Source organism: Phyllobates terribilis, unplaced genomic scaffold (genome assembly GCF_046119375.1).
Source record: "Phyllobates terribilis strain yellow unplaced genomic scaffold, ASM4611937v1 Scaffold_416__1_contigs__length_1633014, whole genome shotgun sequence".
In the NCBI taxonomy this organism is placed as follows: domain Eukaryota; kingdom Metazoa; phylum Chordata; class Amphibia; order Anura; family Dendrobatidae; genus Phyllobates; species Phyllobates terribilis.
The window spans coordinates 214210-229703 of NW_027363176.1; the positions used below are offsets into that span (position 1 = coordinate 214210).

Sequence of the window (15494 nt, forward strand, 5' to 3'; positions counted from 1 at the left end):
AAGAAGTCAGTGTTCCAGCAGAAGGAGACAACGTTTCAGAAAAGGCATTGTAGCAAACCAAAAAAGAAATTTTAAGCGCAGCAGAGTAACCAGCGCACATACCTGTTAGCTCAGGTGAGTTTAAAAGGCTGCTGTTGATAACAAGGGCATTTGCTAAATAGATGGTGTGTGTGCAACAATATACTGAAAGGTCAATTATATTGTGCAGCTTATCTCACCACCTGTAGTTATTTAGGTGAAAGCTCCAAAATGCTTGGCTAATATGTCTGTTTATCCAAAAGGAAGTAAAAAGGGAGAGCTAGAAAGATAGCATTGCATCACATTACATGGCAATGCAATGCACAGTTGCTGAAGTTGAACCAAAATGAGCTTGTAATCTGGCTTCTGCAACTTTGAACATGAAAAATCCAATGAGGAGAAGAAAAGCAAAGCCAAAGAGTCCATCAAAAATCCGACAAACAAGCAAAATGAACAAAAAACATTGAATTCAATTCTTTCTGATTTTAGAAACTGCATTAAAGAAGGGGTGCACCGGTCCTGGAGATACTGCAATACCAGGTCAATGCGTGGAGTGGACAGAGCAAGCTCTTTTTCCATCTCCCTGTTCTAAAAATCCATTTAATATATGGTCCCCAGATAGGGGACGTATCAGATATTAAACTGATAAGAACAGATACTACACTTGATCTTAGCCAAAAGGCCGAGAAGCGATAACCAGAATTGGTTTCAAACTACGGAGCCACCCAAGGATCCTGAAAAGTCCATTTGTGGAGATGAGCTCCTGGACTCCCGTTAAGAAGACATGTTGTCAACCTCTAGATCCCTTACATGCCTGCACTTTTCGGCTTGCTGCTGCTGCAATCCACGCGTTTTAGATCTGCATAACTCCACCTCTTTAAACACAGCACCTTCACCCCCTGCTGTTCCCACCCGCCTCAACACCGTTGGAAGGGAGGAGAACCAATTAAGGCGGGGGGTGGGGTGGAACGAGCAGCTGTCTACCCTTAGCAGGAGGGCTCCTGATTACATACCTCTCCTGCTGCTGCTGCTGCTGGCTGTCCAGCAGCAGACTGAAGGTGGCTGCTGCTGTGCACAGGTATATAAAGGCTCAGAGCCTATTATGACACGCGCAGCCAGCGTTCCATTGCCACATTCCATCTACTGCAGGCAGGATACCTGGCTGGCTGAATGTCGCTGAGAAGCTCACAGAGACCGCCATAAGCAACAGTTTAACAGAATGCCACAGACTAATCAACCAAACTTTTTGGGTTGGGTTCTCTTTTATAGTCTGCAGGCATTAAATGAAAGAAGTCAGTGTTCCAGCAGAAGGAGACAACGTTTCAGAAAAGGCATTGTAGCAAACCAAAAAAGAAATTTTAAGCGCAGCAGAGTAACCAGCGCACATACCTGTTAGCTCAGGTGAGTTTAAAAGGCTGCTGTTGATAACAAGGGCATTTGCTAAATAGATGGTGTGTGTGCAACAATATACTGAAAGGTCAATTATATTGTGCAGCTTATCTCACCACCTGTAGTTATTTAGGTGAAAGCTCCAAAATGCTTGCCTAATATGTCTGTTTATCCAAAAGGAAGTAAAAAGGGAGAGCTAGAAAGATAGCATTGCATCACATTACATGGCAATGCAATGCACAGTTGCTGAAGTTGAACCAAAATGAGCTTGTAATCTGGCTTCTGCAACTTTGAACATGAAAAATCCAATGAGGAGAAGAAAAGCAAAGCCAAAGAGTCCATCCCAAAATCCGACAAACAAGCAAAATGAACAAAAAACATTGAATTCAATTCTTTCTGATTTTAGAAACTGCATTAAAGAAGGGGTGCACCGGTCCTGGAGATACTGCAATACCAGGTCAATGCGTGGAGTGGACAGAGCAAGCTCTTTTTCCATCTCCCTGTTCTAAAAATCCATTTAATATATGGTCCCCAGATAGGGGACGTATCAGATATTAAACTGATAAGAACAGATACTACACTTGATCTTAGCCAAAAGGCCGAGAAGCGATAACCAGAATTGGTTTCAAACTACGGAGCCACCCAAGGATCCTGAAAAGTCCATTTGTGGAGATGAGCTCCTGGACTCCCGTTAAGAAGACATGTTGTCAACCTCTAGATCCCTTACATGCCTGCACTTTTCGGCTTGCTGCTGCTGCAATCCACGCGTTTTAGATCTGCATAACTCCACCTCTTTAAACACAGCACCTTCACCCCCTGCTGTTCCCACCCGCCTCAACACCGTTGGAAGGGAGGAGAACCAATTAAGGCGGGGGGTGGGGTGGAACGAGCAGCTGTCTACCCTTAGCAGGAGGGCTCCTGATTACATACCTCTCCTGCTGCTGCTGCTGCTGGCTGTCCAGCAGCAGACTGAAGGTGGCTGCTGCTGTGCACAGGTATATAAAGGCTCAGAGCCTATTATGACACGCGCAGCCAGCGTTCCATTGCCACATTCCATCTACTGCAGGCAGGATACCTGGCTGGCTGAATGTCGCTGAGAAGCTCACAGAGACCGCCATAAGCAACAGTTTAACAGAATGCCACAGACTAATCAACCAAACTTTTTGGGTTGGGTTCTCTTTTATAGTCTGCAGGCATTAAATGAAAGAAGTCAGTGTTCCAGCAGAAGGAGACAACGTTTCAGAAAAGGCATTGTAGCAAACCAAAAAAGAAATTTTAAGCGCAGCAGAGTAACCAGCGCACATACCTGTTAGCTCAGGTGAGTTTAAAAGGCTGCTGTTGATAACAAGGGCATTTGCTAAATAGATGGTGTGTGTGCAACAATATACTGAAAGGTCAATTATATTGTGCAGCTTATCTCACCACCTGTAGTTATTTAGGTGAAAGCTCCAAAATGCTTGCCTAATATGTCTGTTTATCCAAAAGGAAGTAAAAAGGGAGAGCTAGAAAGATAGCATTGCATCACATTACATGGCAATGCAATGCACAGTTGCTGAAGTTGAACCAAAATGAGCTTGTAATCTGGCTTCTGCAACTTTGAACATGAAAAATCCAATGAGGAGAAGAAAAGCAAAGCCAAAGAGTCCATCCCAAAATCCGACAAACAAGCAAAATGAACAAAAAACATTGAATTCAATTCTTTCTGATTTTAGAAACTGCATTAAAGAAGGGGTGCACCGGTCCTGGAGATACTGCAATACCAGGTCAATGCGTGGAGTGGACAGAGCAAGCTCTTTTTCCATCTCCCTGTTCTAAAAATCCATTTAATATATGGTCCCCAGATAGGGGACGTATCAGATATTAAACTGATAAGAACAGATTTTTTTTTTTTTTTTTTTTTTTTTTTCCCATGTCAGATTGGCTGTGCTTTATCAAATTGGCTCATGCAAGCTTGTATGATAGGCAACCTCTCATCATATCATGGATTTTTTTTTTTTTTTTTTTTTTATAAAATTTTTTAAAGGATTTTGAATTGAACCAAAAAGGAACTACAACAAAATTACTTATTCTATTTGTACTTTACAAGAAATCTCCATTTCTTGAACTTCCATATTCCTTCTGCATCAATAATATTTCCACACTTTTTATCCCATAGATAGATCACATACATCCTTGACAGAATCAACTTTAAACACTCATTTACCGACATTGTTTTCCTTTTAAACACTAACAAGTTTCTTGCATCCCATAAACTTTCTATCACACACACTGTCAAAAGCCACAGAACTCTGTCTTTGAACCTACTACAAGCACCCATACCGAACATTGCAACCTTCCAATTTACATACGTCACTCCTGCCAGTTCATTACATAGACTTCCCATACCTTTCCACACATCATATGCAAAATCACAATCCCATACCAAGTGTCTAATATACTCTTTTGCACCACATCCATCTCTCGGACATACTTCTGTCCTGATCAAATCACGCCTCTTTTGTACCTCCCTCACAGGCAAAATGTCATGCAACATCATCCATGCAATGTCTTTCTGTCTATTTGACATACCTTGTGTTCCTAATTTCTTCCACATATCAGATACATCCTCACCTCTCAACCCCACAATGTTACAAACAATCTCTCTATCTCGCACCTTCGTGATCACTTTTTTCTTATTCCTAAACTCATTCATACCTACAGACAGCAAATCAAACTTTCTGATGAATTTCTCTACAATTTCATACCATACAGGACAATTAAAAGCAACCGGCACTGTGGCATCTCTCTGAAACCAATTCAAACCATAAAACATCCAACCAGCAGAATACTTCATCATGCAAGCACATTTATTATCCTTCCCCAAACATACCACAATCATTTTCACGTAACTCACACCTAAAAAGAACTCAACATTTGGAAAATCTAGGCCACCATTCACACATATCTTATAAACATGCTCTCTCTTCAACTTCTCCATACGACTTCCCCAAAGGAAGTTAAAGATTATTTTCTCTGTTTTTCTGATCTTCCTAGATGCAGCGGGGTACACATTTGCCACAAACAACAGGATCGGCAATACTACTGCTTTGATGATTAACACCTTACCTGTCAAAGTTAGTTCCCTCATCCTCCAAAAGTTCAACTTCTGCTCCATTCTCTTCCCACAATCATCCCAGCTTTCATTTCCCTTTAGATTTTCATTAAATTTAATCCCTAATACCTTAATTGCCCCTTCCTCACACGTTACCTCATCCATCTTGATGTTGTTATCTCCAAAGCATTTAAAGGAGCATTTTCCCCAATTTACTCTAAACGCTGAGGCACTACAAAACATGCTTAACATTAATCTGGCCCTATTCATTGCAGCCATGTTTTCATTCACTATCACCACATCATCCATATATCCCAAAATTCTCACATCTTTTCCTCCACTCCCAGGAATCAGCACACCTCTCATGACCTTATCTTTCCTTACCATACACAAAAAAACCTCAATCACACTTATAAACAGAATAGGGGACATGGGACACCCCTGCCGCACTCCAGACTTAACCCAAACCTTATCACTCAACCACCCGTTCACCAGAAACTCACTTGACACATTACAGTACAGACTTCTCACACAACTCACAAAATTTCTAGAAAACCCCATCCTCGCCAAAACATTAAACATGAAAAAATGCGACACTCTGTCAAAAGCCTTCTCAAAATCTACTGAAAACAACATACATTTCTGTTTGCGACTCAAACAATCACCAATCACATCCCTCAACAAAATCAAGTTGTCATTCATACTCCTACCAGGTATTGAACACACTTGATCCTCTCCGATCACACGATCAATTACATTACGCATCCTATTTGCGAGTAATTTGCTGAAAACTTTATAATCCACATTCAAAAGGGTAATAGGCCTCCAATTTCCCAAATCCTTTCGATCACCCTTCTTGTGAATCAGAACAACTACCCCTTCTCTCATAGATTCACTCAAAACATTATTCTGAAAAATATACCGACATACCTCAAGTAAGTCTTTACCCAAAGTATCCCATTCTTTCATATACAACTCTACAGGCAAACCATCTTTTCCAGGAGTCTTATTTTTACTTGCAGACATCACCACCATCTTCACTTCATCTAGTACAATCTCATCATCCAGCAGCTCACCCTCATCCTCACTCAAATGTCCTTCCAATTTTCCCAACACATCATTCATCATCCCCTCATCAATCCATTTTGACCCATACAACTCCTTGTAAAACAATTCAACCTCTTTCATCACCTCCTTCCCCTTGACATACACACCATTCACATTCTTCACCTCATCCATATCCACTTTCTTCCCAAACACTTTTTTGAAAAAGAACCTAGTACATTTTTCATTTTTTTCCAAATGCTCAATTTTGGACCTGTAAATGATTTCTTTGCCCTTCTCATTAATAAAGTTTTTAATATCATTTCTCACCTGACACATCAAATCATCCACTTCAATTCCAATCATTCTTAGTTTCCTCAGCCACTCTAACTTCATACTTAACTCATTAAATTTCTTCCTGTTATTGGCTCCTTTCCTCTTTCCCCATTTCTTGAAGAAAAAACTTATTTCCTTCTTCATCCAGTCCCACCATTCCAGCACATTCACAAAATCCCTCTTCCGATCCTTCCACTTCACATACATCCTTCTGAAATCTTTCATAATCCTGTGATCCTCTAACAACCGCACATTTAGTTTCCACACACCTCTTCCATATGCAAAGGAAACTGTATCTTCCAAAAGTGCTCTCATACACACATGATCCGAAAAAATAACGTCATCCTGCTGGAACTTTTTACAAACAATATGATTAGAGAAAAGAATACGATCAATCCTCGATTCAATGCCCCCCCTATCTGCTTTATATGTGGCAGGAGGAGGTTTTCCCAACATTATCTCAGCAGCATCAACAAAAGAGAAATCCTCTATTAGATTTTTTAACTTTTTCCCAGTGACATCCACCTTTTCTCCTTCCGTCACACAATTAAAATCCCCAACACAAACAATGGGTATTTTCCCAGAAAGAAAAAAACACATCTTTTCAAAAAGCTCCAGCCTTTCTTCTTTTCCTACTGGGGCATACATATTAAGTATTTTAAATCTCCACCCTCTACAGTTTATTTCACATACCAAACACCTCCCAGCCTCCACAACTGTGTAAGATTCTATTTCCAACCCCCTATTCCCCAATAAAATCCCAACCCCACTGTTTTTATTTTCAACAGACCCCGACCAGACACATTGGCCTTGCGGCCACACGTTGTCGTCCAGAGATTCAGAAATCCCACATTCCTGTAAGCAATAAATATCTGCATGTAAATTTTTTAGAAAATCTAAAATCATAGTTCTTCTTGGTACTGATTTAATTTGTCTAACATTTAGTGACAGGATTGCCACTTGAGCAGCTTGGGAACCCATCTCTCAATTTGGTGAGGCAGGTCACGACAGCATGCCCATTTGTTCTTCATCCTAGTCCTTCTGGAGGGGGTACGCCGGATATGCAGACGGTGTAGCCCGCTCCTTCCCCTAAAAAAGGTTCATTTTGGGGATCAAGGGCTGTAGGGTACACTCTCATGGGGCTAATGCTTCCTACACTTAAAGGGGAAGGATTCCTCCTTTGTTTTTTTGGCGTGGATAACTCTTCCTCTTCTGAGTCCGCCTGTCTTCTGGATGTATGGTCCCCCTGACCACATTCACTCTCTGGGTCTGATGGACTCTCATCCCACTTTATAATTGGTGTTTTGGATAAGCTGGATTCCACATCTTCTTCACCTCCCATAGTAACTGCCATATTTGGCACATCAGCCTCTGCCTCCTGCACGGAGCTCACTTCCATACAGTCAGTTACTTCAGTCTGATGTTTATTTACTGCATGAACTCTGCTGCTTCCTTGAGTGTTTTGTGTGACTCTCAACCTAGTTGCCTCTGCTATAACCTCTGCACGCTGTCTGCATTTATCATCTTCTGCAAGTCTCCTCCTCTCCTCCACCTCCTCACTGGTCATCTCATCCAGCTCATCCTGTATAAACTCCGGCTGGGGAAGATCCACATTTCTCTGTGCAACACCCGCATAAGTTTTAGGTCTCAAATTACAGTCTTTGAAAGCGTGACCTTTCTCTCCACAGAGATTGCAGACTATCACATTTGTGCACTGGTTGCTAGAGTGGCCGACTTGGTTACATTTCCTGCACACATGCTCTGCAATAGAGGTACAGTCTGTTTGAGTATGTCCGTATCTCCAGCAATGTCTGCAGAATCTGGGTGCATTGGGAAAAAAGAGGTAGCCTCTCTCCCTGCCTATGGAGAAATTTGATGGAGGGTAATGAATTCCTCCAGGCTCATCCAGGCTCTCATGAAACTTCACCACAAACTTATATTTGCCTGACCAGAGCCCTGCTTCATTCAGTACTTTCACAACAGGTTTGATAACTGTACAGTGCTTCCTCAAGAATATGTAAATCAGCTCCAGGGGCACATGGGGATTATACATAAACAGAGTAAGAGGCAACTCACCAGCAGAGTATAGGATAGTGAAAGTGAGTCCAGACAGCTCCTCCCTCTGCTTATTCATCTTCAGACAGGCATAGAAGTTGTTACAGGAAAACATTGTAGAAAAAACCAGGGTGAATTTGCATCTTTACTGCTGCAGGCAGAGGATTTCTTCTTTCTTCACCTCCAGTATTCCAAAAAGGACATCATTAACCACATGTCTCAGTGTGAATTTATCTTCATCCACAGCATCAAAATCGATCCGGATTCCATATTTTACCCGGGCTTCTCCGGGCTCCGCGAAGCGAATAACCGCCATGATCGCAGCTCGTTTCCTCTCACCTCCCTCCCAAAAGCAGCAAGCAGCATAAGCTGCTAGGCTAAGAGGGAGACACACAAGGATCCTCTCAGGCAAGACACTTGATCTTAGCCAAAAGGCCGAGAAGCGATAACCAGAATTGGTTTCAAACTACGGAGCCACCCAAGGATCCTGAAAAGTTCATTTGTGGAGATGAGCTCCTGGACTCCCGTTAAGAAGACATGTTGTCAACCTCTAGATCCCTTACATGCCTGCACTTTTCGGCTTGCTGCTGCTGCAATCCACGCGTTTTAGATCTGCATAACTCCACCTCTTTAAACACAGCACCTTCACCCCCTGCTGTTCCCACCCGCCTCAACACCGTTGGAAGGGAGGAGAACCAATTAAGGCGGGGGGTGGGGTGGAACGAGCAGCTGTCTACCCTTAGCAGGAGGGCTCCTGATTACATACCTCTCCTGCTGCTGCTGCTGCTGGCTGTCCAGCAGCAGACTGAAGGTGGCTGCTGCTGTGCACAGGTATATAAAGGCTCAGAGCCTATTATGACACGCGCAGCCAGCGTTCCATTGCCACATTCCATCTACTGCAGGCAGGATACCTGGCTGGCTGAATGTCGCTGAGAAGCTCACAGAGACCGCCATAAGCAACAGTTTAACAGAATGCCACAGACTAATCAACCAAACTTTTTGGGTTGGGTTCTCTTTTATAGTCTGCAGGCATTAAATGAAAGAAGTCAGTGTTCCAGCAGAGGGAGACAACGTTTCAGAAAAGGCATTGTAGCAAACCAAAAAAGAAATTTTAAGCGCAGCAGAGTAACCAGCGCACATACCTGTTAGCTCAGGTGAGTTTAAAAGGCTGCTGTTGATAACAAGGGCATTTGCTAAATAGATGGTGTGTGTGCAACAATATACTGAAAGGTCAATTATATTGTGCAGCTTATCTCACCACCTGTAGTTATTTAGGTGAAAGCTCCAAAATGCTTGCCTAATATGTCTGTTTATCCAAAAGGAAGTAAAAAGGGAGAGCTAGAAAGATAGCATTGCATCACATTACATGGCAATGCAATGCACAGTTGCTGAAGTTGAACCAAAATGAGCTTGTAATCTGGCTTCTGCAACTTTGAACATGAAAAATCCAATGAGGAGAAGAAAAGCAAAGCCAAAGAGTCCATCCCAAAATCCGACAAACAAGCAAAATGAACAAAAAACATTGAATTCAATTCTTTCTGATTTTAGAAACTGCATTAAAGAAGGGGTGCACCGGTCCTGGAGATACTGCAATACCAGGTCAATGCGTGGAGTGGACAGAGCAAGCTCTTTTTCCATCTCCCTGTTCTAAAAATCCATTTAATATATGGTCCCCAGATAGGGGACGTATCAGATATTAAACTGATAAGAACAGATACTACACTTGATCTTAGCCAAAAGGCCGAGAAGCGATAACCAGAATTGGTTTCAAACTACGGAGCCACCCAAGGATCCTGAAAAGTCCATTTGTGGAGATGAGCTCCTGGACTCCCGTTAAGAAGACATGTTGTCAACCTCTAGATCCCTTACATGCCTGCACTTTTCGGCTTGCTGCTGCTGCAATCCACGCGTTTTAGATCTGCATAACTCCACCTCTTTAAACACAGCACCTTCACCCCCTGCTGTTCCCACCCGCCTCAACACCGTTGGAAGGGAGGAGAACCAATTAAGGCGGGGGGTGGGGTGGAACGAGCAGCTGTCTACCCTTAGCAGGAGGGCTCCTGATTACATACCTCTCCTGCTGCTGCTGCTGCTGGCTGTCCAGCAGCAGACTGAAGGTGGCTGCTGCTGTGCACAGGTATATAAAGGCTCAGAGCCTATTATGACACGCGCAGCCAGCGTTCCATTGCCACATTCCATCTACTGCAGGCAGGATACCTGGCTGGCTGAATGTCGCTGAGAAGCTCACAGAGACCGCCATAAGCAACAGTTTAACAGAATGCCACAGACTAATCAACCAAACTTTTTGGGTTGGGTTCTCTTTTATAGTCTGCAGGCATTAAATGAAAGAAGTCAGTGTTCCAGCAGAGGGAGACAACGTTTCAGAAAAGGCATTGTAGCAAACCAAAAAAGAAATTTTAAGCGCAGCAGAGTAACCAGCGCACATACCTGTTAGCTCAGGTGAGTTTAAAAGGCTGCTGTTGATAACAAGGGCATTTGCTAAATAGATGGTGTGTGTGCAACAATATACTGAAAGGTCAATTATATTGTGCAGCTTATCTCACCACCTGTAGTTATTTAGGTGAAAGCTCCAAAATGCTTGCCTAATATGTCTGTTTATCCAAAAGGAAGTAAAAAGGGAGAGCTAGAAAGATAGCATTGCATCACATTACATGGCAATGCAATGCACAGTTGCTGAAGTTGAACCAAAATGAGCTTGTAATCTGGCTTCTGCAACTTTGAACATGAAAAATCCAATGAGGAGAAGAAAAGCAAAGCCAAAGAGTCAATCCCAAAATCCGACAAACAAGCAAAATGAACAAAAAACATTGAATTCAATTCTTTCTGATTTTAGAAACTGCATTAAAGAAGGGGTGCACCGGTCCTGGAGATACTGCAATACCAGGTCAATGCGTGGAGTGGACAGAGCAAGCTCTTTTTCCATCTCCCTGTTCTAAAAATCCATTTAATATATGGTCCCCAGATAGGGGACGTATCAGATATTAAACTGATAAGAACAGATACTACACTTGATCTTAGCCAAAAGGCCGAGAAGCGATAACCAGAATTGGTTTCAAACTACGGAGCCACCCAAGGATCCTGAAAAGTCCATTTGTGGAGATGAGCTCCTGGACTCCCGTTAAGAAGACATGTTGTCAACCTCTAGATCCCTTACATGCCTGCACTTTTCGGCTTGCTGCTGCTGCAATCCACGCGTTTTAGATCTGCATAACTCCACCTCTTTAAACACAGCACCTTCACCCCCTGCTGTTCCCACCCGCCTCAACACCGTTGGAAGGGAGGAGAACCAATTAAGGCGGGGGGTGGGGTGGAACGAGCAGCTGTCTACCCTTAGCAGGAGGGCTCCTGATTACATACCTCTCCTGCTGCTGCTGCTGCTGGCTGTCCAGCAGCAGACTGAAGGTGGCTGCTGCTGTGCACAGGTATATAAAGGCTCAGAGCCTATTATGACACGCGCAGCCAGCGTTCCATTGCCACATTCCATCTACTGCAGGCAGGATACCTGGCTGGCTGAATGTCGCTGAGAAGCTCACAGAGACCGCCATAAGCAACAGTTTAACAGAATGCCACAGACTAATCAACCAAACTTTTTGGGTTGGGTTCTCTTTTATAGTCTGCAGGCATTAAATGAAAGAAGTCAGTGTTCCAGCAGAGGGAGACAACGTTTCAGAAAAGGCATTGTAGCAAACCAAAAAAGAAATTTTAAGCGCAGCAGAGTAACCAGCGCACATACCTGTTAGCTCAGGTGAGTTTAAAAGGCTGCTGTTGATAACAAGGGCATTTGCTAAATAGATGGTGTGTGTGCAACAATATACTGAAAGGTCAATTATATTGTGCAGCTTATCTCACCACCTGTAGTTATTTAGGTGAAAGCTCCAAAATGCTTGCCTAATATGTCTGTTTATCCAAAAGGAAGTAAAAAGGGAGAGCTAGAAAGATAGCATTGCATCACATTACATGGCAATGCAATGCACAGTTGCTGAAGTTGAACCAAAATGAGCTTGTAATCTGGCTTCTGCAACTTTGAACATGAAAAATCCAATGAGGAGAAGAAAAGCAAAGCCAAAGAGTCCATCCCAAAATCCGACAAACAAGCAAAATGAACAAAAAACATTGAATTCAATTCTTTCTGATTTTAGAAACTGCATTAAAGAAGGGGTGCACCGGTCCTGGAGATACTGCAATACCAGGTCAATGCGTGGAGTGGACAGAGCAAGCTCTTTTTCCATCTCCCTGTTCTAAAAATCCATTTAATATATGGTCCCCAGATAGGGGACGTATCAGATATTAAACTGATAAGAACAGATACTACACTTGATCTTAGCCAAAAGGCCGAGAAGCGATAACCAGAATTGGTTTCAAACTACGGAGCCACCCAAGGATCCTGAAAAGTCCATTTGTGGAGATGAGCTCCTGGACTCCCGTTAAGAAGACATGTTGTCAACCTCTAGATCCCTTACATGCCTGCACTTTTCGGCTTGCTGCTGCTGCAATCCACGCGTTTTAGATCTGCATAACTCCACCTCTTTAAACACAGCACCTTCACCCCCTGCTGTTCCCACCCGCCTCAACACCGTTGGAAGGGAGGAGAACCAATTAAGGCGGGGGGTGGGGTGGAACGAGCAGCTGTCTACCCTTAGCAGGAGGGCTCCTGATTACATACCTCTCCTGCTGCTGCTGCTGCTGGCTGTCCAGCAGCAGACTGAAGGTGGCTGCTGCTGTGCACAGGTATATAAAGGCTCAGAGCCTATTATGACACGCGCAGCCAGCGTTCCATTGCCACATTCCATCTACTGCAGGCAGGATACCTGGCTGGCTGAATGTCGCTGAGAAGCTCACAGAGACCGCCATAAGCAACAGTTTAACAGAATGCCACAGACTAATCAACCAAACTTTTTGGGTTGGGTTCTCTTTTATAGTCTGCAGGCATTAAATGAAAGAAGTCAGTGTTCCAGCAGAGGGAGACAACGTTTCAGAAAAGGCATTGTAGCAAACCAAAAAAGAAATTTTAAGCGCAGCAGAGTAACCAGCGCACATACCTGTTAGCTCAGGTGAGTTTAAAAGGCTGCTGTTGATAACAAGGGCATTTGCTAAATAGATGGTGTGTGTGCAACAATATACTGAAAGGTCAATTATATTGTGCAGCTTATCTCACCACCTGTAGTTATTTAGGTGAAAGCTCCAAAATGCTTGCCTAATATGTCTGTTTATCCAAAAGGAAGTAAAAAGGGAGAGCTAGAAAGATAGCATTGCATCACATTACATGGCAATGCAATGCACAGTTGCTGAAGTTGAACCAAAATGAGCTTGTAATCTGGCTTCTGCAACTTTGAACATGAAAAATCCAATGAGGAGAAGAAAAGCAAAGCCAAAGAGTCAATCCCAAAATCCGACAAACAAGCAAAATGAACAAAAAACATTGAATTCAATTCTTTCTGATTTTAGAAACTGCATTAAAGAAGGGGTGCACCGGTCCTGGAGATACTGCAATACCAGGTCAATGCGTGGAGTGGACAGAGCAAGCTCTTTTTCCATCTCCCTGTTCTAAAAATCCATTTAATATATGGTCCCCAGATAGGGGACGTATCAGATATTAAACTGATAAGAACAGATACTACACTTGATCTTAGCCAAAAGGCCGAGAAGCGATAACCAGAATTGGTTTCAAACTACGGAGCCACCCAAGGATCCTGAAAAGTCCATTTGTGGAGATGAGCTCCTGGACTCCCGTTAAGAAGACATGTTGTCAACCTCTAGATCCCTTACATGCCTGCACTTTTCGGCTTGCTGCTGCTGCAATCCACGCGTTTTAGATCTGCATAACTCCACCTCTTTAAACACAGCAACTTCACCCCCTGCTGTTCCCACCCGCCTCAACACCGTTGGAAGGGAGGAGAACCAATTAAGGCGGGGGGTGGGGTGGAACGAGCAGCTGTCTACCCTTAGCAGGAGGGCTCCTGATTACATACCTCTCCTGCTGCTGCTGCTGCTGGCTGTCCAGCAGCAGACTGAAGGTGGCTGCTGCTGTGCACAGGTATATAAAGGCTCAGAGCCTATTATGACACGCGCAGCCAGCGTTCCATTGCCACATTCCATCTACTGCAGGCAGGATACCTGGCTGGCTGAATGTCGCTGAGAAGCTCACAGAGACCGCCATAAGCAACAGTTTAACAGAATGCCACAGACTAATCAACCAAACTTTTTGGGTTGGGTTCTCTTTTATAGTCTGCAGGCATTAAATGAAAGAAGTCAGTGTTCCAGCAGAGGGAGACAACGTTTCAGAAAAGGCATTGTAGCAAACCAAAAAAGAAATTTTAAGCGCAGCAGAGTAACCAGCGCACATACCTGTTAGCTCAGGTGAGTTTAAAAGGCTGCTGTTGATAACAAGGGCATTTGCTAAATAGATGGTGTGTGTGCAACAATATACTGAAAGGTCAATTATATTGTGCAGCTTATCTCACCACCTGTAGTTATTTAGGTGAAAGCTCCAAAATGCTTGCCTAATATGTCTGTTTATCCAAAAGGAAGTAAAAAGGGAGAGCTAGAAAGATAGCATTGCATCACATTACATGGCAATGCAATGCACAGTTGCTGAAGTTGAACCAAAATGAGCTTGTAATCTGGCTTCTGCAACTTTGAACATGAAAAATCCAATGAGGAGAAGAAAAGCAAAGCCAAAGAGTCCATCCCAAAATCCGACAAACAAGCAAAATGAACAAAAAACATTGAATTCAATTCTTTCTGATTTTAGAAACTGCATTAAAGAAGGGGTGCACCGGTCCTGGAGATACTGCAATACCAGGTCAATGCGTGGAGTGGACAGAGCAAGCTCTTTTTCCATCTCCCTGTTCTAAAAATCCATTTAATATATGGTCCCCAGATAGGGGACGTATCAGATATTAAACTGATAAGAACAGATACTACACTTGATCTTAACCAAAAGGCCGAGAAGCGATAACCAGAATTGGTTTCAAACTACGGAGCCACCCAAGGATCCTGAAAAGTTCATTTGTGGAGATGAGCTTCTGGACTCCCGTTAAGAAGACATGTTGTCAACCTCTAGATCCCTTACATGCCTGCACTTTTCGGCTTGCTGCTGCTGCAATCCACGCGTTTTAGATCTGCATAACTCCACCTCTTTAAACACAGCACCTTCACCCCCTGCTGTTCCCACCCGCCTCAACACCGTTGGAAGGGAGGAGAACCAATTAAGGCGGGGGGTAGGGTGGAACGAGCAGCTGTCTACCCTTAGCAGGAGGGCTCCTGATTACATACCTCTCCTGCTGCTGCTGCTGCTGGCTGTCCAGCAGCAGACTGAAGGTGGCTGCTGCTGTGCACAGGTATATAAAGGCTCAGAGCCTATTATGACACGCGCAGCCAGCGTTCCATTGCCACATTCCATCTACTGCAGGCAGGATACCTGGCTGGCTGAATGTCGCTGAGAAGCTCACAGAGACCGCCATAAGCAACAGTTTAACAGAATGCCACAGACTAATCAACCAAACTTTTTGGGTTGGGTTCTCTTTTATAGTCTGCAGGC

At 43.5% G+C, this 15494-nt stretch overlaps 8 non-coding genes across 8 annotated transcripts; all 8 read right to left on the reverse strand.

Annotated features, from left to right (window-relative positions):
- Nucleotides 1–521: 521 nt before the first annotated feature.
- On the reverse strand, nucleotides 522–712 carry LOC141227326 (U2 spliceosomal RNA). Its single transcript, XR_012294355.1, has one exon. It is a non-coding gene; the product is annotated as a U2 spliceosomal RNA (small nuclear RNA).
- Nucleotides 713–1827: 1115 nt separating this feature from the next.
- On the reverse strand, nucleotides 1828–2018 carry LOC141227337 (U2 spliceosomal RNA). Its single transcript, XR_012294356.1, has one exon. It is a non-coding gene; the product is annotated as a U2 spliceosomal RNA (small nuclear RNA).
- A 1115-nt stretch (nucleotides 2019–3133) lies between these two features.
- On the reverse strand, nucleotides 3134–3325 carry LOC141227266 (U2 spliceosomal RNA). The gene has a single exon (XR_012294339.1). It is a non-coding gene; the product is annotated as a U2 spliceosomal RNA (small nuclear RNA).
- Nucleotides 3326–9495: 6170 nt separating this feature from the next.
- Nucleotides 9496–9686, reverse strand: LOC141227349 (U2 spliceosomal RNA). Its single transcript, XR_012294357.1, has one exon. It is a non-coding gene; the product is annotated as a U2 spliceosomal RNA (small nuclear RNA).
- A 1115-nt stretch (nucleotides 9687–10801) lies between these two features.
- On the reverse strand, nucleotides 10802–10992 carry LOC141227361 (U2 spliceosomal RNA). Its single transcript, XR_012294358.1, has one exon. It is a non-coding gene; the product is annotated as a U2 spliceosomal RNA (small nuclear RNA).
- A 1115-nt stretch (nucleotides 10993–12107) lies between these two features.
- On the reverse strand, nucleotides 12108–12298 carry LOC141227362 (U2 spliceosomal RNA). The gene has a single exon (XR_012294359.1). It is a non-coding gene; the product is annotated as a U2 spliceosomal RNA (small nuclear RNA).
- A 1115-nt stretch (nucleotides 12299–13413) lies between these two features.
- LOC141227364 (U2 spliceosomal RNA) lies at nucleotides 13414–13604 on the reverse strand. Its single transcript, XR_012294361.1, has one exon. It is a non-coding gene; the product is annotated as a U2 spliceosomal RNA (small nuclear RNA).
- Nucleotides 13605–14719: 1115 nt separating this feature from the next.
- On the reverse strand, nucleotides 14720–14910 carry LOC141227052 (U2 spliceosomal RNA). Its single transcript, XR_012294163.1, has one exon. It is a non-coding gene; the product is annotated as a U2 spliceosomal RNA (small nuclear RNA).
- Nucleotides 14911–15494: the final 584 nt, after the last annotated feature.